This window comes from Eublepharis macularius, chromosome 4, assembly GCF_028583425.1.
Source record: "Eublepharis macularius isolate TG4126 chromosome 4, MPM_Emac_v1.0, whole genome shotgun sequence".
In the NCBI taxonomy this organism is placed as follows: domain Eukaryota; kingdom Metazoa; phylum Chordata; class Lepidosauria; order Squamata; family Eublepharidae; genus Eublepharis; species Eublepharis macularius.
In genome coordinates, this window is record NC_072793.1 from 121,385,141 (window position 1) to 121,412,281 (window position 27,141).

The 27,141-nt window shown below is 40.5% G+C and overlaps 1 protein-coding gene across 1 annotated transcript in view; it reads right to left on the reverse strand.

The window, feature by feature from the left end:
• EEFSEC (eukaryotic elongation factor, selenocysteine-tRNA specific) overlaps nt 1–27,141 on the reverse strand; it is a 295,418-nt gene that overhangs the window by 246,890 nt on the left and 21,387 nt on the right. The window lies entirely within an intron of this gene.

Consider the following 27,141-nt stretch of genomic DNA (forward strand, 5'->3'; position numbering starts at 1 on the left):
ACTCCTTTCCCTAGTGTTGGGAGGAGTGGGGTCCAAACTCTGGAGTTTGACCCACCTGTGAGAGAGTAGTGACCTACTTTTGGGTCACAATCTAATGCAAAAGTAAATGAACTGAACATTTTTACAATGAATTGATCTTTATTTAAATGATGCCAAAGACAAAGGGGGTTATCTTCTGCTGCACTGAGTCCCATTGACTGGGAGAAAAATGGAATATAACTATTTTAAATAAAATAAATGTTTATTCATTCTTTCACCTCTCTCACTTTCCCCCCAAGGCCTTGTTCATTGCTAAGGGCTCAGCTCATTCCTAGTCACTAGTGGCAAAAGCAACAATGACCATAACCTATGCATATTGCCTCCTGGACCCTTGCCACCTCTGCCTGGACCTAAGCCTAGTACCAGTCTGTGGTGTTGTAGTGGTAGGATCCAAAAGGTAGGATAAGGAAAGTATAGAACTGGGTCCTGCTTTAAAAAGCTGGAAAATCATGGAGTTATATAACGATAGGACATATAACCAATAGGTAATGATGCAGCACTACACTTCGTACATCCTCTTACAACTAATTACTGTTGCAATACACACCTTACTTTTTATCTGCTCCCTATGTTGTCTCCAAGACAGTACACGCATATTTATTGTCTTTACTGAATATGAGGAATGAAAAGCTGTAACACTGGAATAAGTATATGGAAGTCTCTCCCTTGAAAGCATGACAAAACTCAAATATGTTTGGAAATAGCAGATACTTCCAAAAGGTATTATTTTACTGAATATACATTGTAAGAAATCCTGAGATCCAACACTTAAAGTTAAGCAACACTAGGCAACCCAGTGTAAAGCAAGTTTCAGTAATTCAGCCTGGAGGTGCTGGTCGTTGGGGACTCTCTGCTCAGGGGTATGGGACGCCATGTCTCTGGGCCAGATCCCCTATTCCAAGAGATGTGTTGCTTGCCGGGGGCCAGAATTCAGGATATTACTGACCGACTGCTGAAACTCATCAAGCCTGTTGATAAGTACCCGTTTGTGCCAATTCACGTGGGAACAAATGACACGGCTGCGAATACTGTCGCAAGAATTAAAGATGGTCTGTATGGCCCCTTCCAACTCTATGATCCTATGATCGCATGGATTACTGAAACCATGTCCTGGGGGGAGAGATAGGACATCAATTGCCTAACCTGCCGTAGATGGAAAAGGGCAGATCTGGCAATGGCCATGACTTGGTCTTCTACATAGAGCATGGCATCCAGGAACATGCCCAGTCTCTTCACCGTCAATGACAGCTGTAACGGCACACCATCGATGGTTGGGAGCCAGGGTCCCACACCCATCACCACGTGACCCAGGTACCGAACCTCTATCTTCAGAGGATTCAACTTCAAGCAACTCTGATGCAACCATTCTACCATGGCATCCAGACCCAAAGCTATGAGCCTCCTGGGCAAGGGGGCACATATAGATGTTAAACAACACTGAGGAAAGAATCACCCCCTAAGGGACGCCGCACACCAAGAAATGGCGGGCGGACATCTATTCCCCAAGCACCACACTTTGTCCCCAACCATGAGGAAAGGAACCCAACCACTGCAAGGCTGTCCCACAAATACCCAGAGAGGTGAGACAAAGGATCAAAAGATCATGATTGACCATGTCAAACACTGCCATAATATCAGCGCTGACCCACCCTGATCCAGGAATCATCCAGGAATACCTGTAGCTGTTCAAAGCTTCAAAGCTGAGATTCGACACATATTAAACAACAGGGACAGCCACTAAACATGGTAAGGTGAGTAATAAGAGTGAAAAACATGCTGGGAAGGTGTAGATGGAAATTAAAATGGAGGATTCCAGATGCATAGAAGCTTACAGTGAATGTGTGCTTAACAGGGGACTATGCAGCCCAACCACTCCCATAAGAGAAAGAAATACTGATGCATGCACTCAGCATTTGTGTTATCCTTTTTAAACATGCTATGAGTAAGTGGCAAACTCTAAAATCCTAACAAATCTAAGTGGGGCCCACCTATGCCCTGACACTCTGAGGAAAGTGCACAGAAGGTTATATTGGTGGGTTACCATTTCCATGTAGAGGGTAAAGCTCATAAAGTGCATAATCCAAATATATTTAATGAACTCCAGGCCTATGTGAAAAGAATTGGGCAAGCAACACAAGACACTACTGAATTTATGAAAATAAAGGATCCCAAAGATAAAGTTTAGATTTTCCATTAGGAGTAAAGGCTTAAGTAACAAGAGAAATATAAAGATTAACCTATATAACAGTATGCTATTATGCATATAATCTCACTAGCAGGAGGCTGTTAATTCAGGTATGAAAACACCATCACTGTAGCAGCAGTAGGGACATCAGAAACAATGACAGGAACAGAACAAGCTGATGTTATCATACCATAAACCTGCACAAGTTGCTTCTGAAGACACTAGGGAAGAAGAATAAAGAAGAGTAACTGAACCGTTTCCGTTTTTCAAAGGATATTGTTCCATACTGATAAAAAGTGATCTGAGAGATGGGAAAGTTCTTCAGAAACAACCAAAGGCAGACAAGTGGGACTCAAAATGAATCTCAATGAAGCAGACATGAAGAAGACTGATCTGCATACATGAGCATCAGTGAACAAGAAACTGATTACAATCTACCGTGGATACAGCTGCAATGGATCAGATAGAACCTATTACAAATTAGAAAAGTCTTCTATAAAGGAAAATATTATGGGGAGGAAAAATGGTTTGTTTTCCAACTCATCAGCAGTTCCCCAGATCAGATGTTGGAGATACATTCTGGAAGATCCCCTAACAGAGAGACTTTTGACTTAACAGTCATCCCTGGCAAGCTTTTGTGGATCAAGACAAAAGCCAAAGGTTAAAAAAAAAGTAAGATTAAACCAGTTGTGACTTTACGTACCAATAAGATAGAAGAATAAATTATTTCCCATTCATATATATATATAATAATGGCCTACTAAGTGAACATTAAGCAAACTTTACAAACTCCCAGCTTTCCTTCTAGCAGCACAACTATAGCCAGTGTATATTGGCTACTACAGACAAGGCTCCAGTTCCTTTCTGCTTCCTCTCTAGCTTAGCTCAACATGCTGATCAACCTATCAGTTTCTAGACATGACAATTGTTGGCTTGTTCTTAACTAGATGCTCAAAAATAGCATGGGGGGTTCATGATGATGGGGTCAAGTTTAATTAATGAGAAACGGGCCAAAGAGAGAGGCTTTGGATATTATCAAGGGCAAGGGAAGCAGGAAGCATGAGTGACTTGAGCTTCTTATTCCACACACTTCTTTATAAAACTTGAAGTTTAACTAGTGCTTCACAGCTAGATATTTTCAAGTGGGTAGCCGTGTTGATCTGCAGCAGAAGAGTAAGATTCAAATCCAGTAGCACCTTAAAGACCAACAAGATTTTCTAGGGTATAAGCTTTTGAGAGTCAAAGCTCCCTCCGTCAAGGAGTTTTGACTCTCCTTCTCATGTTCTGACAAAGGGAGTTTTCACTCTTGAAAGCTTATTCCCTGGAAAATCATGGTAGTCTTTAAAATGCTACTGAACTCAAAACAGCTAGATATGTAAGCTTAAATAGAGGAAGCACTTTGCAATGGCTAGAACAAAGAAAGGCTGAAGCTCAAATAATTTGGGGGAACCCTGTCTGGCTCCCCTAGCCAAATAGCAAGGAGGATGTTCATGAACTAAGTTTTTTAAACTGGTTGATCTTCTGTTACTTGTAAAAATGTTTTGCCTTTTACTACCATGTAAATTCAGTTTTCTGTTATAATAAATCAGTTTTTAAACTTTTTTCATTATAATTCTGTGCCTAAGAATTTTAATACATTTGTTTGCATGCCCACATTACACTTTGACTCATGCTATCAGATAATATTTGGGTTATGTCTAGAAGAGATTTCCCCCACAAACTGAAGGGATTCCCTTGCTCTGTGGCTTGTGTTGCTTATCTTTAAGTATTGGATCTCAGAATTTCTTACAATGCAGACTCAGTAAAATAATACCTTTTGGAAGTGTCTGATATTTCCAAACATATTTGAGTTTTATCATGCTTTGAAGGGAGTGGTCACTGCAGTGGCTCACCTGAGGCAGCAGCACTCCGAGGAGGGGGGAGTGCCCCCAATTCTGCAGCCAGTCTTGCCATTCCTGTATGAGTGGGGAAGGAGGAACAGGAGCCACCCCCCACTGTATAAGCCAGGTGAGTGAGCAGGCAAGCAGGGAGAGGCAACCAGCAGCAGTGCTGCCATCAGGTGGGTGGCCCAGTATGTTACTGGCCCAATAGACAAGTGGGGAGAGAATGGATTGGGGGGGAAGGGTGGAGAAATAGAAAGGTGGGAGAGAGAGAAAAAGTCTATGAGAGAATGAAAGGGTGGAGGAGGGGGGAAGAAAGAAAAAGACTATGTGAGAGAAGAGGTCGGAAGAGAGGAGAAAAAGCGAAAGCAATTAGAATGAGATGCCCCTCTACACAAGTTCCTAGCAGATCCCTATTTGTTCTCACTAACTATGACAAGAGTAAATACCATTCCCATTATAAAAGTAAAATGTAAATAAAGCATGGAAATCCTTCTTAGTTATTACAGAACCAAACTTGCTACCCATTTACTGAAACAAAGCATAAGAGTGTCCCTTAGTTAATTTCAATCAAGATTAATAATGGTCAAATGGAATGATGAATCTGTGTAAAGGGGAGCCACTTTTCTGTGGGTTCATTCCACAGCATGGCACATTACCAAACGAGTAGGGGCAGTCATGCCTCAACTCTCAGCAAGAAAGGTGAACTATAAATAAAGTAAAAATAATAAATAAGAGCAATTATGCCCGTCAAGGACAATTATCTCACGGCTCTCTAAATAAGTACTGAATAGAAGAGCATTACTGCAATTTATACTGAACACAATGTTTTACTCATATAATGAACTTTTTTACAATCTTCCAATTAAATGGACTACAAAATCTCAAAAATAGATCTTGTGCAGGTCTTTTATTCCTCAGAATCCCAAAAATGACTGCTTATTTTTATAAGCTTGCTGCACAAAACTAAATCTTATAACAATTAGGCTGTAAACTCTAAGCATGTGCTGCATGTCCAGGTGTTTTTATAAATGGATAGGAACACCAAAAATGAATTTTCAGCTACTCATTTCAAAGCACATGAACTTTTGCTCCCTAAAAATGAAAACTAAAAGAGGTGCCTTGAGCTTGGCACATGATCAGACTGCTCTATCAGAATCTATCAATATCAAAAACGGTAGGTGCCTTGATCTCCAAACACAATAAAACTGAGCGAGTAGAGGAAAAGGGAAGAGGTTCCAAGTGAGAATGAGTTAAGAGGTTTCACATGTCACAAGAGGATTGAACATAAGCACAACACGCTGACTACTTGCCTCTTTAAGCTACTGCTGTGTACTATTCTGTTTGGGTAATCTTTTTAGTTGAGACTGCACAAACAGCACAACCCCTCTTCACAGGCACTGCAAATAGTAGAAAATGGAATTTAAAATGTAGAAATAAAATAATTGTAGGCCATGGGCTATAATTTGATTTCATGCTTTACAAGAAAATGAAATAGCATTTCCTTGAATGTATTTTTTCAAAAAAAATGTTTTACCATGTTAGGATTTCCTCCTGAGCAGAAGAGAAAATGTGCTGTTCTCAAGTATCACTGCTATTCAGGGGCAAAGCTGTTTTAATATGCACTTCCCATTCTAGGGAAGAGGAAATTCTTCAATTAATAAACCGGGTGGACTGAGGCGAGTTTTAAAAGGTTTAATCAGTTTCATCTGCACTTAGGATAAAAAGACTGACTATTCTGTTTCTTTTTTCCCTCTACACTATTTAAAAAAAATAAAATAAATATTTTATTTTAAATTCTTTGAGGTTAATATCTCCTGTTTCAGGAAATATTGTCTGTTTCATGCAGTGAGTATGAGACTTCCCCTTGCCGCCACCCCCCTTAACTTTTTTGTGCTCAAAATCCTTATTCAGAAGTACATACAGTATTCTCCGTTTCATATAGAGTAACACTTTGGGAGATACTACAAGCTTTACAGGATTTTGTTAGATACTTTGCAGGAGTTAACAGGGTGAGCAAAGAAGATGTTTTTCCAAGATATGTAAGCATTCAAAATCCTATACCTTAAAGACAGGGAGCAAAAGCGCATGAACTATACATAAAGAAAAGTGCAAATCATGCATCAACCCAGAAACCAGAACTTTAGACTGAGAACATTTTGAAAAAGAAACAGGAACTTCCACAGTGGTTCCAGCATCCATAAGTATTCTGAGGCATGCTGTTCCATAAGGAAGGTGTAGCTAAGCCCTGGTGGTCAGAGGCCACAAATAACATAGAATCTGCCACTCTTTGATTTCTCTGTCACTTCCTACGAAAATCCAGCAGTGATTACTGCAGATGTCAAGGTATTAGGTTAGAGATACCTTTTAATATGGAATCTGCATATATTTGGTATTCAAAACTTATTTGTGACATTTCTAGGCAGTCCGAAATTACAGCAAGCTGCAAAATTATACCAGTTTACAATGACTTCCTGTAGCTTTCCACGCATAACCCCAGTAAAAGCTTATTCCATTACATGCTAGTGCAGAGCTCCCCAAAGTGGAACTTGGGGACAGAATGACACCCACTTGCTTCTTAAGTCTTGGGGAGCTCTGCACCAAAGGGCACTGGATGGAAAAGGGAAAAAAGACAGAACTTCCCATCATGCAAATGGGCCCAGCACAGCAGGCACCACGCAATATTGGAAAGAGGCTGTTGGGAGGGGGGAAAGGTGAAGGTTGCGGGGCAGGTAAAGATGGGTGGGAAGGGGAGAGGGAAGCAGGAAAAGGGGAGAGGCTTGGGGTGGGTGGGAAAGAGTACATGGTAGGACAGAGGAAAATGAGACCCCCCCCCGCCCCAAGCCTTGAGGTTCCCCATTTATGCAATACCAATTTAAAAGCCTATAATCTAAGATACAGGTTTTTGAAGGGCATGAATAGGGCCTCAGTCATGATTATTAACAGGTAGGTTTAGCCATCAATCTTAAGGTACTTTCCATGTCACTAAATGTCAGAGCTGTTTCTTCCTTGTCCAAATATTATCAGATAGTTTCAAGAATTGAGGATAACAAGGTCCAAAGCAACACAAATGATCATGAGACATCAGACAAGTAATACTGCACAAGGCAGGTGGAAATGCCCAAGGCTATTGCTAGCTGTTGACTTGTAATGGTAAAGTAAAATGAGACTTAAAGATAAGCTTTTGTCATCCTTAATAACAACCCTTTCAGACTGCTAGATGGACACCACATGGAAAACTAGGGACAGAATGGGAGGAACAATGGCCCTGGAAAAGGAACCTTTCTCCAGCCCACCCAGGCCCTGCCCCCAGAAAGCTGCTGAATTGGAATTCATATGTAAATTTGACTCAGTCAGACTTGGACTGAATAGAGACAATGAATGGTTATCTCATCACAAAAAGAAACTGCCTTCAGGCATTCTATTCAGATTCTGCCATGGAGGGGAGGGGTCACACCCAGCCTGGATTGTGCATTCCACCTCTTTCATGAACTTATTTACATTTACATGACCCTTACTCCCTGCACCCTCTCCCCACTCTCCTCACCACCTATATATCTCTGGCCAGTTTCTTCATACCCTTCATGTATCTGACAAAGAGCTGTGGCTCTCGAAAGCTTATGATACAATAAAGTTGGTTAGTCTTAAAGGTGCTACTGGACTCTTTGCAGTGTTGCTAATATATCTCAATTTATTTGCAGAAATATGCACAGTAAACCAAATGACTGAGTTCATGAGAAACGACATCACAATACATCATCTGAACAGAAAGCAAAGCAATAAAAAATTCACCAGCATCACTACGTACAGCAATACAATCAAGCAAACAAGCTCAAATCAATTATCTGGATGAAGGAGTGGAAGGGCTGCTCATTAAATTTGCTGATGTTACCAAATTGGGAGCGGTAGCAAACACCCAAGAAGATAGAATTAAAATTCAACAAGACCTGAATACTCTGGAGAAGTGGGCAGCTGTGAATAGGATGCAATTCAACAAAGACAAGAGCACAGTATTACATCTGGACCACAAAAATGAGAACCACAAATACAGGATGGGGGATACACTTCTGGGCAGTAGTGTATGTGAAAGGGATCTTGGGGTAAAAGTGGACTGTAAACTGAATATGAGCAGTCAGTGTGATGCGGTGGCAAAAAAGGCTAATTCAATCCTGGGTTGTATCAAAGGGGCCATAGCATCGAAATCGCAGGAGGTCATAGCCCCTCTCTATACTGCCTTGGTCAGGCCACACCTGGAGTATTGTGCGCAGTTCTGGAGGCCTCACTTCAAAAAGGATGTGGACAAAATCGAGAGGGTGCAGAGGAGAGCGACAAGAATGATCAGGGGTCTGGGGACTGAGCCCTACGAGGAAAGGCTGAGGGCCTTGGGCATGTTTAGTTTGGAGAAGAGGAGGTTGAGGGGGACATGATTGCTCTCTTTAAATATTTGAAAAGGCTGTCATTTGGAGGAGGGCATAGAGCTGTTCCAGTTGGCAGCAGAGGGCAGGACGCGAAGCAATGGGCTAAAACTACATGCACAAAGATACCGGCTGGATATTAGGAAAAACTTTTTCACGGTCAGAGTAGTTCAAAAGTGGAATCAGCTGCCTAGGAAGGTGGTGAGCTCCTCTTCACTGGCAGTTTTCAAGAAGAGGCTGGATGAATACTTGTCAGAGATGCTTTAGGCTGATCCTGCACTGGGCAGGAGGTTGGACTAGATGGTCTGTATGGCCCCTTCCAACTCTATGATTCTATGAACCCCTAGTTGAAGGACACAGGAAAACATCATAGTATTGTCTATTGTCATAAGGTAAACAGTTTATTTATTTATGTTATTTATATTCCGCCTTTGTCACTGAGACTCAAGGCGGATTACATAGTGTGAGATTAGTAAAATTAGTGGCAAGGACAAGGGCAGGCATTTTCATACAGTGTCAAGAACGCTTCCATAAACAATGTCATGGGGTAAAAGAATATAAGTTTACAAAGATATAGTATTAGCAAGGATCCTGTATGGGGTTGAGGAATTGCTGAAACAGAACATAATCAATTCTAGGACTTACATTGAACAACATAAAGCATAAATCGAATGTTATTATTATTAAGTAGGATATTTAAAGCATCAGATAATATGTTAGGCAACATAATGGTGAAATCTATGGTTTCTAACTCATTAGCAAAACATTTGGGATCCCTTTCCTACAATACCACCCTCTTAGCTAAGAAAAAAGGCCTTTTTGAATAATTCAGTTTTGCGTTGTTTGCAGAAAGCCAGGAGAGTGTGGGCTCTCCTGACCTCCTCAGGCAGGCCATTCCATAGGGTAGGGGCCACCACAGAGAAAGCCCATGTACGGGCTGCTGTTGATTTCACCCATCTACAGGCCGGCACCCGCAAGAGACCCTGTTCAGATGAGCGAAGCTGCCGTGGAGGGACATAGGGAGAGAGGCGGTCCCTTAGGTATGCTGGACCAAGACCGTGAAGGGCTTTGTATGTAATAACCATTACCTTGAACTGAGCACAGTAACTGATAGATAGCCAATGGAGTGACTGTAGAATGGGAGTGATGTTCAAGCTCCTGCTCGCTCCTGATAATAGTCAAGCCGCAGCATTTTGCACCAATTGGAGCCTCCTAGTTAACTGAGATGGGAGACGAATGTATAATGCACTACAATAGTCAAGTTTTGATGTTACCATAACATGGATCCAGGTGGCCAAGTTGGCCATGTCGAGATAAGAAGCCATTTTCCAGGCTAGAGTGAGATTGCAGTAAGCGTTTTTTGCCGCTCCCTTAACTTGTTTTTCTAGTAGTAGCGCTGGATCCAGTATACCAGTACTGCAATTTGCCCATACCCAGGTAAAATTTTGTTTCTCAGTAATTTCAATCCTGAGTACACCAATTGTCCAATATAAGCCACATCAAGTGATCCGATCAAATGTAGCTTGGCCCTAGTCCCATTGACCCTTCACATCCATACACAACCTTAGGAATTCCTAGGAATAAGTCCTATAGCAACAGAAATTTGGCATTTAGCTGTGATATTTTTGCATGTTTCTTTGCCAAATTTTTCTCAAACCCACTCCAACCTGGATGCTAGTTTGTAGAATCCTCTGTGGCATAAATAAGTCACAGCTGTTTGGATAATTTCAACTTGGTCTCTAGGAATGATGATAGTTCTTTCTGGGGAGGGAGAAGAGGGTGAAATTGTTCCCTTCTGTCAGTGGAGCTGCGCTGGCAAAAGAGGCATAAAAGGCAATTCCAGTCCTTCCCTCTCCCCACTGCAGCCTCTCAACTGTGTGGCTATTAGTCCATGCAATCCCAAGAATAAAAAAGATTGGAAAGAGCTGCTGGCAGCTGGAGGTAGGGTAATTCAGGAAAAATCCATGGCTACCAGCATCTTTTGCTGATAAATAGAAGTAGCCAATCCATTAACGGTCAGTTATAAGAACTTACCTTTAAAACAGGCTGCATTTTAATTAATATGGAAAACAGCCTTTGGCAGACCCCAATAAGATGTCTATAAGGAAGCTATCATAGTTTTATTACAGACTCAAGGCTCAATAATATTTACAGAGAGGTCAAATACAGAGGTACTAGAACAGTGTGAGGAGGCACATGCATCTTAAATATTTCATGACATATGACGGACATGATGGCTTTTTATCGGAAAGCCTTTAATGGAGAAGCATTAGAAAATGTGGTGGTGTTTGAAGATAAAACCTGAACACATGAAACTGCCTTATTATAAATCAGAACACTGGTCTAGCAAGGTCAGTATTGTCTACTCAGACTGGTAGTAGCTCTCCAGAGTCTCAGATGAAGGTCTTCCCTATTATCTACAACCCTGATCCTTTTAATTGGAAATGCTGGGGACTAAGCCTAGGACCTTTTAGCATGTAAAGTGGACGCTCTCCCATTGAGCTACAGCCTCTTCCCACCATCCATGAAGCAAATGTAACAATTATGGTACTGTCTCATTTATACCTATAGCCTGACCCCTGCAAAAAGTAGCCATCTATATTTAAACTCTGCAATCACAAACAAATCTAGCGATCTTTAGCATTATACAGAAGTCTTTAGATGCAATACAACTGAAAAGACTGTACTGCTCACACACATATAGTATGGAACAATTTGTCAAATATCTAACCCCACTTACTTTATTTTAAAGCACTTTTAGATATACAAGGCAAACTAGCCACCAGCTCAGCCAGCTATCACTCCCTGACAAGTTTCAGGTGAATAGCCATGTTAGTACCGTAACACCTTAAAGAACAAGATTTTAAGGGTATAACCTTTTAAGAGTCAAAGCTATCTGACAAAGGAAGCTTTGACTCTTGAAAGCTTGTATCCTGAAACTCTTGTTGGTTTTAAGGTACCACTGTACACAAATCTTGCTGCTCCCTCACAAGTCTATCTTTATGATACATACGTCTGTCACAATCACATTACCATTCAACAAGTTATGGAGAAAGTAATTAGATTTGGGCCACTATCAGAACAATATTTTCTTAAGCCACACTGAAATAAATGAAACTTGCATGCAAAAAACTGGCTTAGGATCAAATTCTTAATAATTATGCTTCAACGCCCACTGGTTCAATTCATGCCCTATTGGCCGGATGTTAGAAGGGACCCAAACATTCGATGAGGTGTTCAGATATATCTGTTGCATATTGCATTCACCCCACCAGATTGGATTAAGCAAATCATGAGCAGAAAGGAAAATGTACCTGACACAATTCTTGCGCAAGCAATAGCAAAAGGGCTACTGCAACACAAAGCATTTCAAACACAATTTTTAATGAAATAAAAGTAGGCACACTGAGAAACAGAATACACAATAGGTAGTTTGCATGATTTTGATTTGCTTTTGAGACGCTACCTGAAGAAATGCCTCGCGTTGTGTCTTGTGTGCATGGCAAAAATAGTTTGAGATGAGCTTCACTAGGGGACCTAGAGGCAATCCAATCAGGAGCTTGCCTCACAAGAAACTGAGAGAGTTCAAAAAAGGTATATTATCCAGGTAAGCATATTCACCATGAAGTTCTCAGCCTGCCTAAATAATGATGGTATAACATACTGGGGGATAGAAAATTGGACAATGCCAGTTCTGCAAAGGAGGTAAGTCCCTCCACCAAATTCAACTGATTTAGAGCAGAATATGATAAAGAAAAAGCAATAAAGTGATAGAGTACAGAAGCATCTACCAGGTCGTTTTACCTTTACCAGTTTCCATTATATTTATAGAGTAATGGAATGTCTGAAACAGTCTACCGCTTTTTACTCCTAACTTTAGATACCATCTGTGGTTGTCACAGAAAAGCAATACATTCTATTACAAATAAAAAAAATAAAAAATAAGTAACAAAATAATCTACAGTAACCAAGTATTATACTGTGGTCTGCTTGGTTGGTACTGAATATTCAAGAGAAGTGTGATTAGTTCAAGCTTTGGTCTTCTTGTTGGGAGGTATTTTGTTTTGGTATCAAGGCCATATGTGCTCGTGCAATGCTTTGGAAAATTAAATGTAACTTAGCATTTAACCTTGGGCCTTACACAGCTGACCATAAATGGCATCTGTGACTCAGTAGAATATTTTTAAACTGTTCTGAAAAGCAAGTAGACTGGAAAAAACTAATTTTGTAAAATGCATTGTCTTAATGTACATCAGATTTATGCATGCTTTTTGTGAAGTTTTCTAATAAAAGGGAAAATGGGTTAAACTATGAGTAGTCAAAATCCCAGATGAAACAAAAACAGTCTCCTCCTTTAAACAAGTTACCTTTATATCAAAGACCATGTAACTTCCACAATATTGCTTAATCCAAAGACTTAGTTCAGGCCTTCCTGGTCATGAGCCAATTCACATTAGACAGCTCTTGGTTCACTAACCATGTAAAGACAGGGAGATGGAGAGGCTCCCATAATAATGTAAAGTTCAGGATGTGCATATAGCGCAACAGCATCCTGTAACAATCTCAGTCCTTTTCAGTGCACCCTTACCATCAGAAAGAAGATGGACAGCGACCGGAGTCAAGGCTTGTTCTGTTGTGGCTCCATGCTTATGTAATTTCCTCCCTGCATCTGTATTCCTGAATATACCTACTGTTAACTCCAAGTGAAGATTATTTTTATTTTCCCAGGCTTTTGGTGGTAGACTATTATTGCTGTTGGTTTTGATGTCCTCTTGCTCTGTTGTTGATTCTTTTATTGATGTAATCGATATTCAGTGTTCAGATTTTGATATTGCTGCTTTTTACTTAAATTACTGATTTTTAATTGTTGCATTGTGTTTTTAACAGGCTGTAAAACTGCCTCATGAACTTTTGTTATGGGATGCAATATAAATATCTTTTAATAAATAATCTCACCAGCAGTTCCAAACTTTCAGATACCTAGGAGCCATTCCTGTCACTGAAACATATTTTTCAGCCAATTCAGCTCCAACCTTCAAAAGGCCCCAACCTGCTTTACAGAACCACACCAGAAATAAACCCTCAAATCCACCAACAATGTTCATAACCCTCACCAGAACACCTGAAAGAAAGAAAGAAAGAAAGAAAGAAAGAAAGAAAGAAAGAAAGAAAGAAAGAAAAAGAAAGAAAGAAAGAAAGAAAGAAAGAAAGAAAGATTACTCAAATAAGTCCTTGACTGGCTGTGTAGGGTCTTTAAATATCTATAGCAACCTGGAGATCGTGATGAAGATGAGGGAAAACATTAGATCTCTGGTGATAAAACAACTTTTGTTGAACTCCTGGATATTAGGTGTTAACCCTTGCCAAGTTATGCTGCCTTGCTCCCAAGTGTCACTTGCTTATTTATTGCTTGCTTGGGGAATAGCTACTTCCCTACCATCACTTACTTGCTGGCTGCAAGTTCTAGTACCCCTGCTACTGTACTGACATCTGTATCCCTGTATACATCAGTCCCAGACAGGATCTTCATTCTCTTCCTTCCAAAGTGCCAGGAGAACATCTACAATCATAACTTCAGGGAGTCAGTTTTCAATGGTACAAAGTGTTTTGTCCTAGCAACTGTCAAAATTAAGATTTTATTCATTAATTTTATAAACCAAAAATCAGTATTACTTATGAGGAATTCTTAATTAGTCCCAGACACTTTTCAAGAAGAGGTCCCAATATCCTTCTATAAGTGGAGATGATCAAGTTTTAATGAATATGACTTAGCATTTCTATCCCCCATTTATAGTGTTCCAAGTACTTTATATACGTTATCTTAGTTATCCTTACAACAACCCTCCACAGTAGTAGCATTATCAGGAGGAAAACCATGGCTGAGAGGCAGTAACCTGCATAAGATCAACTAATGAGTTCATGACTGGAGGTGAGATTCAACTTCACTGCCAATTTTTGGCCACAACACAACACCAGCTATCATCACATGACTTGTCTGGAAATGTGAAGAGAACTCACATGATATTTTCTAACTGTTTTTGAAACATGGTTAGTGGAATAGTAAACTTACAGTAAAATCTTAAACAGAGTTATGCCCTATAGCAATGGTGAGATCTCCTCTCACATAAAAGCCTTTTACACTCCTTGCCACCCAGACCAGTAAAGTCTGGGAGTCCATCAGACGTCACTTGTCTAGACTTCATTGCAGCAGACAGACAGCCCTGACCTATCAGAGCTCCCTCCCCTCCTCTCTCCTCTTCCAGAGGCTCTACCAGACAGGCAGCCAGCTCCCTGTATATACCTCCCCTCACACAACTATAGCCCAGGGCTATTGGGGGAAAGGGAACTCAGAGGTACTTTCCTTATACATTTCCTTATACATTTGTATTTTTGTTATCCGCCCTGAGCCCACGAAAGCGGGGAGGGCGGAATATAAATGTAATAAATTAAATTAAATTAATTTTATACACACTGGCACTAAGCTTCCCCGGTGCCCGCCACTGACAGACAATCTCCAGGGGTTTGCCCTGTTGCTCATCAATCTCTGGCAATCAGCAGATGGCACACCCCCTGGCAATTGCCCACAAACAGCAGGCAACCAGGGAAAGCACATACCAGGCGCAGTCCCAGAGGGAAGCAACATCACTTCCTGAAGTGACATCGTCTTGCCAGTCATAGGTGTACTCCCGCACTTTGCTGAGGTCAATTTAGCCACCAAACGGGCTGAATTTGCCCCCTTTTGAAGCACGGGAGCATGCCTGCAGCTGGCCCAATGACATGCATGCTTTGCACATGCACGAAATGAACACTCCTAGGAAGAAAAAAGTAAACACCAGGTCCCCCCTCCCACCAGGAGAGTATAGGGACCAGCCAATCTTAACTGTCACCATTTAGACTAGGCTCGTTTAACATAACCAGGGCATTTCTGTGCCTGTTTTTTCCCCTCATCTAACAATTTCAAGCCAGACAGGGGAAAACAAAACAAAAATAAACTTTATTTACAAAATAGAACTAGGGTTCCCTGGTCCCAATACCCTCCTGGCAAGGGTGGTGGTGGTGCTTACTGGGAGTGTGTTCTTCGTGTGCACACTCCTGGCGCCAATGTGATGTCACTTCTGGAAGTGACGTCGTCACGCTAGCTGCAGGAGATTCTTTGAGAATCAGCCCCAAACAAAGCGTGGGAGCGCTCCCATGGCCAATGTAACAAAGTCACTTCCAGAAGTGATGTTGTCATATCCACTGGGAGCGCACACGCCAAGCATGTTCCCACGGTACCTGCTGGTGGTGGGTGATGTCCGAGCAGCCAAAAACCTCCGACCAGTCGCCAGCAATTGGCAGGCAAACAGGTAAACCACCTGGAGATTGCCCACCACCAGCAGGCACCTGGGATCCCTAGATGGAACACAGGATTAAACTATAAACCATACTGGTGTTAAACAGGGAAAGTTTCTATATAACAGAAAACATTTACAGCCAGCTATCTTTCTGCTGCCTTTCTTAGCAGCGCCTCAAACTCTTCTCCCTCAGCATTTCCCCTAAAGCATCCGTTTCCCTTCAACTGACTCTAACTCTCACTGACCCAAGTATTCTCATTAGCTGTCTCTCTGGAGAAGCAGAGCTGGAGCCAGTCCTGTCCGTCACATACCCTTTTAAACCCATCAACTTCAATGGATTTAGAAGTGTGTAACTCTGTTTAGGATTGCACTATTAAAGCCCCTTCCATAAAATCAGTCAAAGAATTCCTCCACTGCATTTTAGCCTTTGAACAATGATCCTGCAATGTTTTTTCCCTTCAATGCAAACAAGTTTATATACATTCTATATTTAAGAGATTAGGGTGGAGAGGCCTAGCCTTGCTGCAAAGCGGATAGCAACATTTCCATTACTTAAATCAAAAATCTGACTAAGTATGTGGTAATACTGGAGAGAGTGCACTGCTTCCAAATTATATTATAAAAGGGAACCTGGGGGGAAAGTCCATAAAACAATGCAAGAGGGAAGGGCTCTTCACTAGCTAGGTCAAATGAACATTTGCGGCAGATATGCAACCACATTCTGAACAATAAAGTGTCTTCTAGCTGAAATATTTTTTTTTCAGATATAACTAATGTTGAGTTCTACTTGAAGTGCAATATAATAATTATAAGCATCTATATTGTACATTAAAAGTGTTCAGCCTTGAAAGCACAACCTTGAAATGTGTGTGGCTTATACGCAACAAATGTCTATTCATTGTACTTAAAACGGATTGTACAGAAAGGTTGCAAGAGTAGGTATTCTTCCGTTGCACTGAAAATAGTGTTCACATTTATAAATTAAAAAATTGGTTTCCTCAAACAAACAGTAGCTTCTAATCAATCCATAAAGTTCTCATGGATCTTTTCCATCAGAGTGAAAAGCCAAAAATACTACTTAGAAGCAAATTCAGAAATAGTTTGTTAGTTTTCACCCCGGCATCTCCAATACTGGAATAACATCACTCAGGGTTATAAACATCTGTAGTCGCGTTGGGAATGTACAATACGCTCAAAAAACTCAAGGCCCACATATCCTGTAGCTCCGCACTTCACAAACAAAAGGTTGGGGGAAGAAAGAGGGGGTGGGGTACGGGGAATAAAGGCTTAAAGATTAAAGTCACAGGCAGAGACAGACGGCTCTGTTTTTTAATAACTGAAAACATGAGTTGTGCTTGAATGTGTTCATTGTTTTATAGAAGGGGGGAGAGTCTACGCATGCAGGACTCACTGGCGACAGGGCTGCCTTTCCATCAAAAGTAAGATTTACAAAAAGGAAAAAAACAGACTTCAGCTCAATGCCTTAATTTCCCCTCTTGTAATGTTTAATGATGCAAGTCAGGTAGAAATCAACAAGCTACCTCTTCTGTCTCACCCATGCCTGTTCCTTTCATTCCACTGAAGAAAAACTATTCCAAGTATGAACAACATAGCACACAAATTAGGGGTTCGAAATAATTCATGCTATAAAGCAGAGAACACATTCATACACCAAAAAACCCCATTTTGTATATATGCACTTATCTATCAATATACTGAAGTATATTTGTAAGAGCGGGGAAATAATATATTTTAATTGTAATAAAAATCCCCTGTGTTATGACACACTGTATTATTATGAATCATCAGATTCTTAAAGGACTTTAAGAAGCTGGTCATTCCCCTCTTGTGTTTCATCAGTTTTAAAATCATCTCTCTCTGATCAGTTTTGGTTTAGAGACCTTTATTTTCACTTTTAAATTTTCTTAGGACAGGATCATTTGAAAGAACTAAACTGCTTCCATCACGTAAAAAATGACAGAACTATAGCTGGAAAGTTAAAAACATGAAGTCCAGAGCCAAATATGCATTCATAATCTATTTAAACAAAGAAAATGTATGAATGTGGAAGAGGGGAAGATTGATGGCAACAAAGGAAGGAAACGATATAAGGAAAATGCTCAAAAAGTTTGAAACTTCAGTTGCATAAAGTATACTAACTTGATGTCAAAACTCTAAAGGTGTAGGGAGGTACATACAACACTGAAATTTTAAGAGACAGCAGCTTGCCATGCTGTCATTAAACAAGTATTTAAATGCCACACAGCCACTGCTGCACCAGCAAAATCATTTTTGTGGCATTGCAAACAAAAGCAAAATGTTGAGCCAAAAGAGCAGCATGGGTTAACACTGCTGTACTGGGAACAGCTATCATAACCGGATGCAGTGTTATGGCATCACTCAAATCTATGAATAATGCAGAATGGGGCTGATAGGGGTCATGGACCGTAACAAGTTTCTTAAAAGCACTCAGCTACATCAGAGTACTGCTGGGTGCCTAATATTTGAAATGAAATACAAAATACAGCAGGAGGCTCAGAACGTCCAACTACCAAACCCATATAGTACAGGATACTATTATAACTATTTCAGTACAAGCAAGGTGTGTCTTCTAAGCTACGCTAATCAATACAATGAGAATATCCATCCACTCAGTCCCCTAGTTTGCAAGAAATCCAAAGGTTTTTGAGTTAGGGTTAGGGTTAGAGTTAGGGATGGCATTCCAACATTAATGTCAACATCAAAACACCAGTCTTCTGAACACCAGTCTTCAGATAGTTAAATTCAGTGGAAAAGTTACTCTCCAAGACCAAAGCCATACTGTCTCCAAAACAGCTCCAGGGCAAACCAGTAAAAGACAGGGTGGGAGGAGAGCTAGGTCTGTACTCTGTTGTTTCTTACTCTTAGGAAAATGTGACCAGGGTGGTAATTTACCTTGTACAACCAAATTGTACATGAAAGTTTTGAAACAGCCCATTAAACGTAACATTATGGAACAAGACCGAAGGTCCGAGTGGAACACATTAGACACGCATTCCAAACAAAGGTTACAAGAATTAGTCTGCCAGGAAGACTATTGTAAGCGGTAGTACAAATGGTCAACAATTTCTACCAACGAGGCACCATAATTAACCCATAGGGTACACTGGCAACTTACCAAGAAACCAATGGACACCACTAATTTGCAGAATGAACCACCCACTGCTGTATCATGGAAGGCTGGTCCACAATGAAAGATCTGCTTTAAAAAAAATGTGTTCTGTCTTGATAAATGGGCATGAGATGTTAAGAGTATGGGGGATACTAACTAAATTGCTACTTTCCAATGAGAACTACAACAATCATTAATGGATCATAGTTTAGGATCTGGCTAGTGGACTGCACATCTCCCTCCCCCCTTAATTAATAGCAAACACTGGTAAACTGTGATTAAAGCAATGTGGGTAGATGGGAGAAATTTGTGTTTGAGAGAGGCACAGTTAGGGGAGAACGTTATGTCTGTACTGACTTTGAGCACCAACAGATACTTCTAAGTATTAATACACAGAAATCAATTCACTGAAGCAAAACCTACGGACTAAACCAAAGAGGTTACAGATTAAGAACTAGCATGGAATTGCAAAATTCTAAAATGCAGGATCCTTTTCCACTTTTGTCCCATATCTTACAGAACTCTAATGCTAGAAAATAGAGGTAGTGCTATAAATTACATGTGACAGAAATGTGATCTTAGAAAAATCCATAGATATTTTTAACATTTACTTGTATGTTTGATATGTGAGTAATATGTAGCTAACTTTTAAACGTATTTCTAGATGAAATAAAAGAGAAAAGAAAAACCCGTAGATAAGTTGAGCACTATACCTGTGTCTTGTTGTGCGTACGTTATAAAGATTAAGGCATTTGCAAAAAAAGTTTGGAAGGAAGCTGTATTATTTAGACTGGATATTGAGGGGGGAGAGATAAAAATGAACAGGGTAGGGGAAGAAATTCACTATGTACAATCACACCAACCTGGAGATATTGTTCCTCACAGAAAAGACTTCAAGGGCTTGATCCCGACCATGCAGCCTGACACGCTAACACATCACATAGAGCAAAAGCTAAGATAGAGCAAAAGCTAAGATGCTAAGAACAAAAGCTAAGAGGCAAAGGGCCATTTATTATGATAACATCAGGGGTTTTTCAGCCCCCTCCTTCCTAATGCAGTCACTTATGCCATCATCCCCCAAACCAGGGGACCCTGCAGAGCAACATTCTATGCAAGGGACTGCAACGAGAATACAACACACATCTGCTTTCTTGTTCCTGGCCAAGGATCTGAAGAAAAATGGCAAATGTGACAATGCTATGGGGCTTTCCAGTAGGAATCAGAGGCAACTGAGAGTGACGGAACTCAGATGAAATCGCAAAGCAACATACCTTTTAAATGTGACTTTTTATAGTACCAAGAGACCTTGAACACGTAGATATTTGAAGTTAATTTTGGCTCTAGCGCATTATTATAATTGGAAATGCTCCACATTCCTAAATTTGATGAAAAGGAAAATATAAAACATGACATTTCCTTTAACAGTGAGTGGTAGCTTTTATTTCATCTCAAGTAGAAGAGGAATTTTTCACCTTCCTTCAGCATCTTCTAAAAGGTGGCCTCACTGAGGATTAATAAATTAAATTTACATATTTCAAATCAGTTAAAGCTGTACAGTTAATTGATCTTTAATCTCCTGACAGTTCTCATTCTCTTGCTTGCCTTAATGTTATTCTACTCCTATACATTTCTCTCTCTTGTACCACCTGGATTCATCTTTCAGGAACCTGAGCCTTTCCTGTCCCACTGCTGGGAAGATGGGAATAAAATGCAACTCCAAACTGCAGCAAGAACTCAAGGAAGGAAACTGAGCTGAGAGGCAAATCCTTCCTAGGCGCAACAGTTGGAACAACCATCAAAATGGGCTCTTTTTCAAAATCTTTGCCTATTTTATCTGGCTCGACAACAAATGGCAATGGCATGACCAAAATAACAGCAGGACACTATTCCCTGCTTAAATGTTTTAAGAAACCCATTTCAAATGTTTAATTATATTTCTTCAGTTGTGGGAGAGGCTTCCATAAGGAATATATTCCTACAGCACTAAATTAATTCTTAACAGGCTCCTACTTACTAAACACTATTAAAAGATACTTTGATAACTCAAGGAAACACACATAGCAGTTTGTTTTAATACACATGTAAAGATTCTTTCTAGACAAATGTGAACATTATCCACTTCAGAAAAGATACTTGTTAACAAGGTAGTTTGCCTCCATGACACTGGGAAAAATTTTCTCTCCAAAATTTTCACCAATCTAATATATTGTTTCAGATTTCAAATGCCAAAAAAAACCAACCCAGAACTTCTAAGGTGAACACCTAACAACCCCTTTAATAATTCCCTTTTCGCCTGGAGTGGGGAGGAGATGTGAAAGATCTTTTCAAGATCTTTAACAGAGACAAAGATACAAAGCATAAAGTATTTGGGGCTTCCTGTTCCCTTGCGTCTCCACAACACATCTGAAGCCACAATGCCTCCACCAGAGATTATAGTATTGAATAATCTTTATAACAAACATTTATCAATATTTTATACAAGTTAATGGTTGTCTCCATATTCTCTGGATAACAAGTTATTATAATATTTTGGTTAACTGTTCAATTCCAGAGAGAGGAGGGAGGGAGAGAGAGAACACTCTGTCCAATCATGGTGATTCTTTCATACACCATCCATGACAGAATTGTCATGATTGGACAGACAGAGCTCTCTGTCTCCCCCTAAGTACTGCTTAAAAGTCACCTCCCCTCTTCTCCAAGCCTCCAGAAAGCCGGGGAAAGGGTTGCTGCAAATGCCTGCCCGTGACAACATGCATTCCTGCCTTCCTTCTGCTGACAGGTTGGTTCTGCTGGGATTCTCTGGTTCTGTTAGTTCTTTTGAGGAGCCAGTTTGGTGTAGTGGTTAAGAGTGGCAGGACTCTAATCTGGACAGCTGGGTTTGATTCCCCACTCCTTCACTTAAAGTCAGCTGGGATAACAATAACATGCTTTGTAAACTGCTCTGAGTGGGTGTTAAGTTGTCCTGAAAGGCGGTATATAAATTGAATCTTCTTCTCGTTGTCATTGTTGTCCATTGTGTGTTTGGCTTGCCTTCTCTGTCCTGGAAAAAGCATGTGATTCCCCCACCCATAGGCCACAATGGAGAGTGACCAGGGGGACTTTGTTCAGGGTCCCATTGAATCAAACTGATTGACCCAATCTTCTTGACACATATGGGGGGGGCCTCACTCCCCTGCAACTTTGGTGTAATTTGCTCAAAAATGCTTCCCTAGACCCTCAGAAAGATTCCCCCATAGGGAATAATGGACCCAGTTGTTTCTGAATATATTCAGAATTAAACAGGAAGCCAATACTAGTCCATCCAAGAATCCTGGATTTTATTAGGCTTTCCAAATATATTTGAAAATACCAATAGGGTATTTTTCAGGTATATTTTCAGACCAGGTAGAACAATTTGCACACCATCACTTCCTTTCTCCTTCTTTGTGGGGGAGTGACGGCAAGGATTTATTTTTATTTTTCATTTGTATGAGAACAACCTTGAAGAAGCCACAAAAGAATGTCCTACTGAGAATAAGATGGAACCCAAGTTGTTTTCAGACATGTCATCTACATGCCAATAATAGAATCAAAGATTGCCACTCACAACAATGGATAATGCCTTGGCCTTTGCATAAAAAATGAAGAGAATCAAGACTGGCATTCCCCCCAAAAGCTGCAGTATAAGACAGTTTAGAGAAGCTCTCTAAGACCCTTCTGACCTTCAAGGACCTCCTCCAAAAGATCTCAAGCTCAGAGTACCATGGCCTTGGCTAACACCGAGTAGCTATGGAAGCTCTTAATGGCTACGACAGAGGATCCATTGCAGCACTGGAAAAAGAAGAGGGCAACCGAGATGATTAAGGGTTTGGAGTACCTTTGCTATGACAAAAAGTTGGAGACTTTTCTAGACTTTACAGTCAAGAAAAAAATAGCTAAGGGAGTTTATAAAGTTATGCATGAGATGAAGAAAGTGGATGTAGAACTTTCTATTCCTCTCCCATAATACTTGAACTCAGGGGTACTCAGTGAAGTTGATGGGCAATAGGTTCATGGCAGACAAAAGGAAATACGTCTTTACTCAATAAATAATTAAATTGTGGAACTGACTGCAAGCGGACACAGTGATGGCCACGAGCATAGATGGCTTTAAAAGGTGGACAGACAGATTCATAGAGAAAACGTCTGTCAATGGCTATGAGCAATGGCAACTAAAGAGAACCTCCATATACAAACGCTGCAAATCCCTGAATACCAGTGTGAGGAGGCAGTATCAGGGAAAGACTTTGGCCTCCATACCCTGTTTGCTGAACCTACAGGGCAACGGGTTGATTGCTGTGTGAAACAGTATGCTGGACTAAATGGACCAGTGTGATCCAAGCAGGGCTCTTCTTGCATTTTTATGTTTTTAACATAGGCTTCATGTGCTGTGTACAGGGCTGCCTTATTTTTCTTGTCTTATGGGTCTTTGAAGTTCAGTCACCATCCTTAGGAAGAAACACTCCTGAAATGAAGACAGCTACTGGAATGGTGTTCCGGGGGGGGGGGGGGGTTTGTCCTCCATGGTGTCTTTCGGCAAGATGTGACTTTTAATTATTTATATGTTAAATGTGGAGACCTCACTGACAGTTGAGGGATTGTCCCACTCTTCCTAGGGAAAGAAATGATATGTTCTTTGCCGCCCCCTTGTGGGAGCTCTTTAATTAGGCCTCCAGATTTTAAAGAGTAGAGTCCAGTAGCACTTTTAAGATTAACCAATTTTATTGTAGTATAAGCTTTCGAGAACCACAGCTCTCTTTGTTAGAGAGAGAGAGAGCATCTGATGAAGAGAGCTGGGGTTCTCAAACACTTATGCTACAATAAAGTCGGTTAGTCTTAAAGGTGCTACTGGACTCTACTATTTTGCAAATACAGACTAACATGGCTAACTCCTCCAGATTTAAAAGAGGTAGCCTCTGAAGAGGAATGGGGCTATTTTGAGGACTGGGGAAATCAGTCTGGAATAGACTGTAGTCCCAACCACAGCCTTCTTTCTCTAAAATATCTTCTCCTTTCCTAAGGAGAATCATCAGATTGTACAAAGGATGCAAGTGTGCCAAATGTGTCTCTTCCTTGGAAGGAAGAGGCCACTAGCATGCATTGAGAGGCATGCCTTGCTATGGATTTCCCAAGTCTAATGCTGACGAGAGGCATTATGGAGAGGTGTGGGAGCTCTCTGAGTCCTCCCTACTATGAGGCTTTGCAGTGCTTTCCCACCTCCTCGGGATTTCTGCTCAGGCATGGGCATTTGTGCCTTTCCAACAAGATCCTAAAGTACTGCCTGACCAGCCAGAGCATGAGTCAGTTTGGGATAGTCTGCTCTGGAACTGGCAATGGTCTTCTCTCTCTCTCAGCCATACTCTGTGAAAAGGAGATCTCTAAAGATCTCCCTCCTTAGCTACTCCTGGGTTGCTGTGATGTATTCAACCCATTAGCAGGGTTAGCATCCTTAGAGAGGATTCTGCTTTCTGATAATGGGGTTAGGAGAGATGTGGCCCAGTTTTGATAGTCAACTGCTGGCTGAATCAGCCCTCTGGAGACAAGGCAGATGAGTGCAGGCTTTGGGCTCTATTTGAGAAAGAATGCTTCCCTTTCCCCAGTCTGGGAGAGATTAGGTGGACCACATAGAAAGGAAACTTTCAGTTTAGATGACCACTTGGGGAGGAGAACGGCCATCATCCCTCCACACATATATTGTGGCTCACGTGGCTGAGAAAAGGACAGAGGCACAGATCCTCTCTCGCTCTCTCTGAATTGTTCCCCACCCCATACTCACACACCAAGACTCCAACCTGAATGAGAAGAGACAAAGAACAAGAAAAGGTGAAGCTGCTCCCTCTCTCACCAAAGAGAAAGAAAATAAGTCAAGCACGCATTGAAGAGAAGTTGGCAGATGCTGCTTTCTCCACAGAGACAGGACTGGAATTGGGACTGCTCCTTCATTTAAGGGCCTTTGTGACCTGCCTTCAGAACTAGATGGGAAGAGCCGCATGGCCCAGAAATATTCTCTGTGGAAAGAGAGAATTCTATGCAGAGAAATTCTTACTGATTATCAACCAAAGTTAATTTAGAAGGGCATCTTTGACCTTGAAACAAGCAATGCCTTCAGCATTTTCATATGTACATTCTGTGAAACAGACCTGTATCAATTTTATCCTTCAAACCCAACTTTATACTGTAACTTTCATTTTCAGACCAAGGACTAACTTCCTTCCCTCCTCCTAAATCTAAATATGGGCTCCAAAAAAGAAGCTGGCAGGATCTCTAGGGAACTGAAGAATTGCGAGCACACACATACAAAGTCTATTCAGAATGTACATTGTTTTGCCTACCTCATGTGACTTGGCTCTGGGGAATGCTAACATCATTCAAATTATTTGATGGGAAAAGAGTAGACAGCCAAATTAAGAATCCTAGATAAGCAAGAAAATAATATGGTGCAAACAACAGTTACTCTGTAAAAACTGCATGCTTTAAAGTTCTAGTATAGTATTTAAATACAGGAAACATAAAAGACCCTAAGGTATTTTAAGCTACCAATACTTGCTTGAAACAAAACAAAACATCCTACAAATATGGATTCACTCAGCCATTGTAGTCTTATCAATCCAACATGTCCAAATAAGAAATGAAGCCATAAGCAATGAAACCTGTGATCCAGTGGATAAATCTGAACCAAAGGGAAAACATATTCCTTATACACCTAACCTTCACAAGACAATTGTTTTTACAAGGTTTTTAAAAAATATCCTTCTAATTTACAATCTACCCTTTATATTCTATTATCATTTTCTGTTTTTCTAATCCTTCACTCATTTCATGCTGCAACTGTAAGTAAAACATATGTTTAACTGAGGCGTTAAATTCAAAATGGAAGTGAACTGCTACATTAAAAGTTATGCTATAAGACTCAGAAATATTTGTTATAAAAATGATCCATAGCATACAATAGGTATATTGTTTATATTTTACGTGGTATGTATAAACACTGTATCTGTGACTGAAATTTACCTATCAAGTATATTAAGTTGTATGTATAACACTGTGTAAATTACTTTGGAACTGGATTGCCCAACTTTAGCACTGGAAACTGAATTCTGAAAACTTGCAAAATAGCCACATGAAGCTGTGGCATCAGGCTTATTTTCATACATTTTGTGGTGAGGCTTTCCACCAGATTTCATAAAACCAGCTCAGTCAGTTCTATATTTATTAAATCCTTATTTATATAAAGGGAGTATCAATTTTTCCCTATCAGAAGTTGGACATGGGAAGTACGGAATTGGTTTCAGAGCAAGATTCAGGTCCAGAAGCACTCAAAGACTAGCTAGATTTCTAGGGTATAAGCTTTTGAGCTCATACCCTGGAAATCTAGTTGATCTGTATGGAAATGCTGTACAAAAGCTTTGAAAATGGCATCTTTTCAATCATGTTTTTTTTTAAATGTAAAACATTTACTTTCACTGAGCAACATGCCATGAAAAGCACCTCTAATTAATCAGCCTTCTCACTAACGGATGTCTCCAACTCTGTCTGATGTACTTACTAAATCTGAGGATTATCCTCTGATTCAAAGGCCCCCATATATTATTTCTAACCTCTTCTCCATCATCTATATCTCAAGAGACCAACCCATCAAGAAGTTTCTTTTGGAGGAAAACTTCCTGGTAGACTGCACCCATCACTTTAAAGTCATGGTTTCTCTATTTGAATGTTGAGAATTATAATACTCTAAGAGTGAAGAGGTCCTGACCTGGATGGCCATGGAAGCTAAGCAGAGCTGCCCTGGTTAGTACTAGGATGGGAGATCACCAAGGAAGTCCAGGGTTGCTATGTAGAGGCAGGCAATGGCAAACCACTTCTATTCATCTCTTGCCTTGAAAACCCTACAGCAGAGTGATAAGTTGGCTGCAACTTGATGGCACTCTCTACTGCCAAGAGTGAGGAGAATATTAGCTAAAGAACTTTTTTATTCTTCACAGAATTATAATCCGTAGAGTTTCTTGACTGGGAACCATGACATTGGCCAGGTTTGAAACTTGCTGCATATATGCCCTTCTACATCATGACTTTCAGAATAAACAGCCCTTTTAACCTTCCTCCATAAGAAGGCCCTACT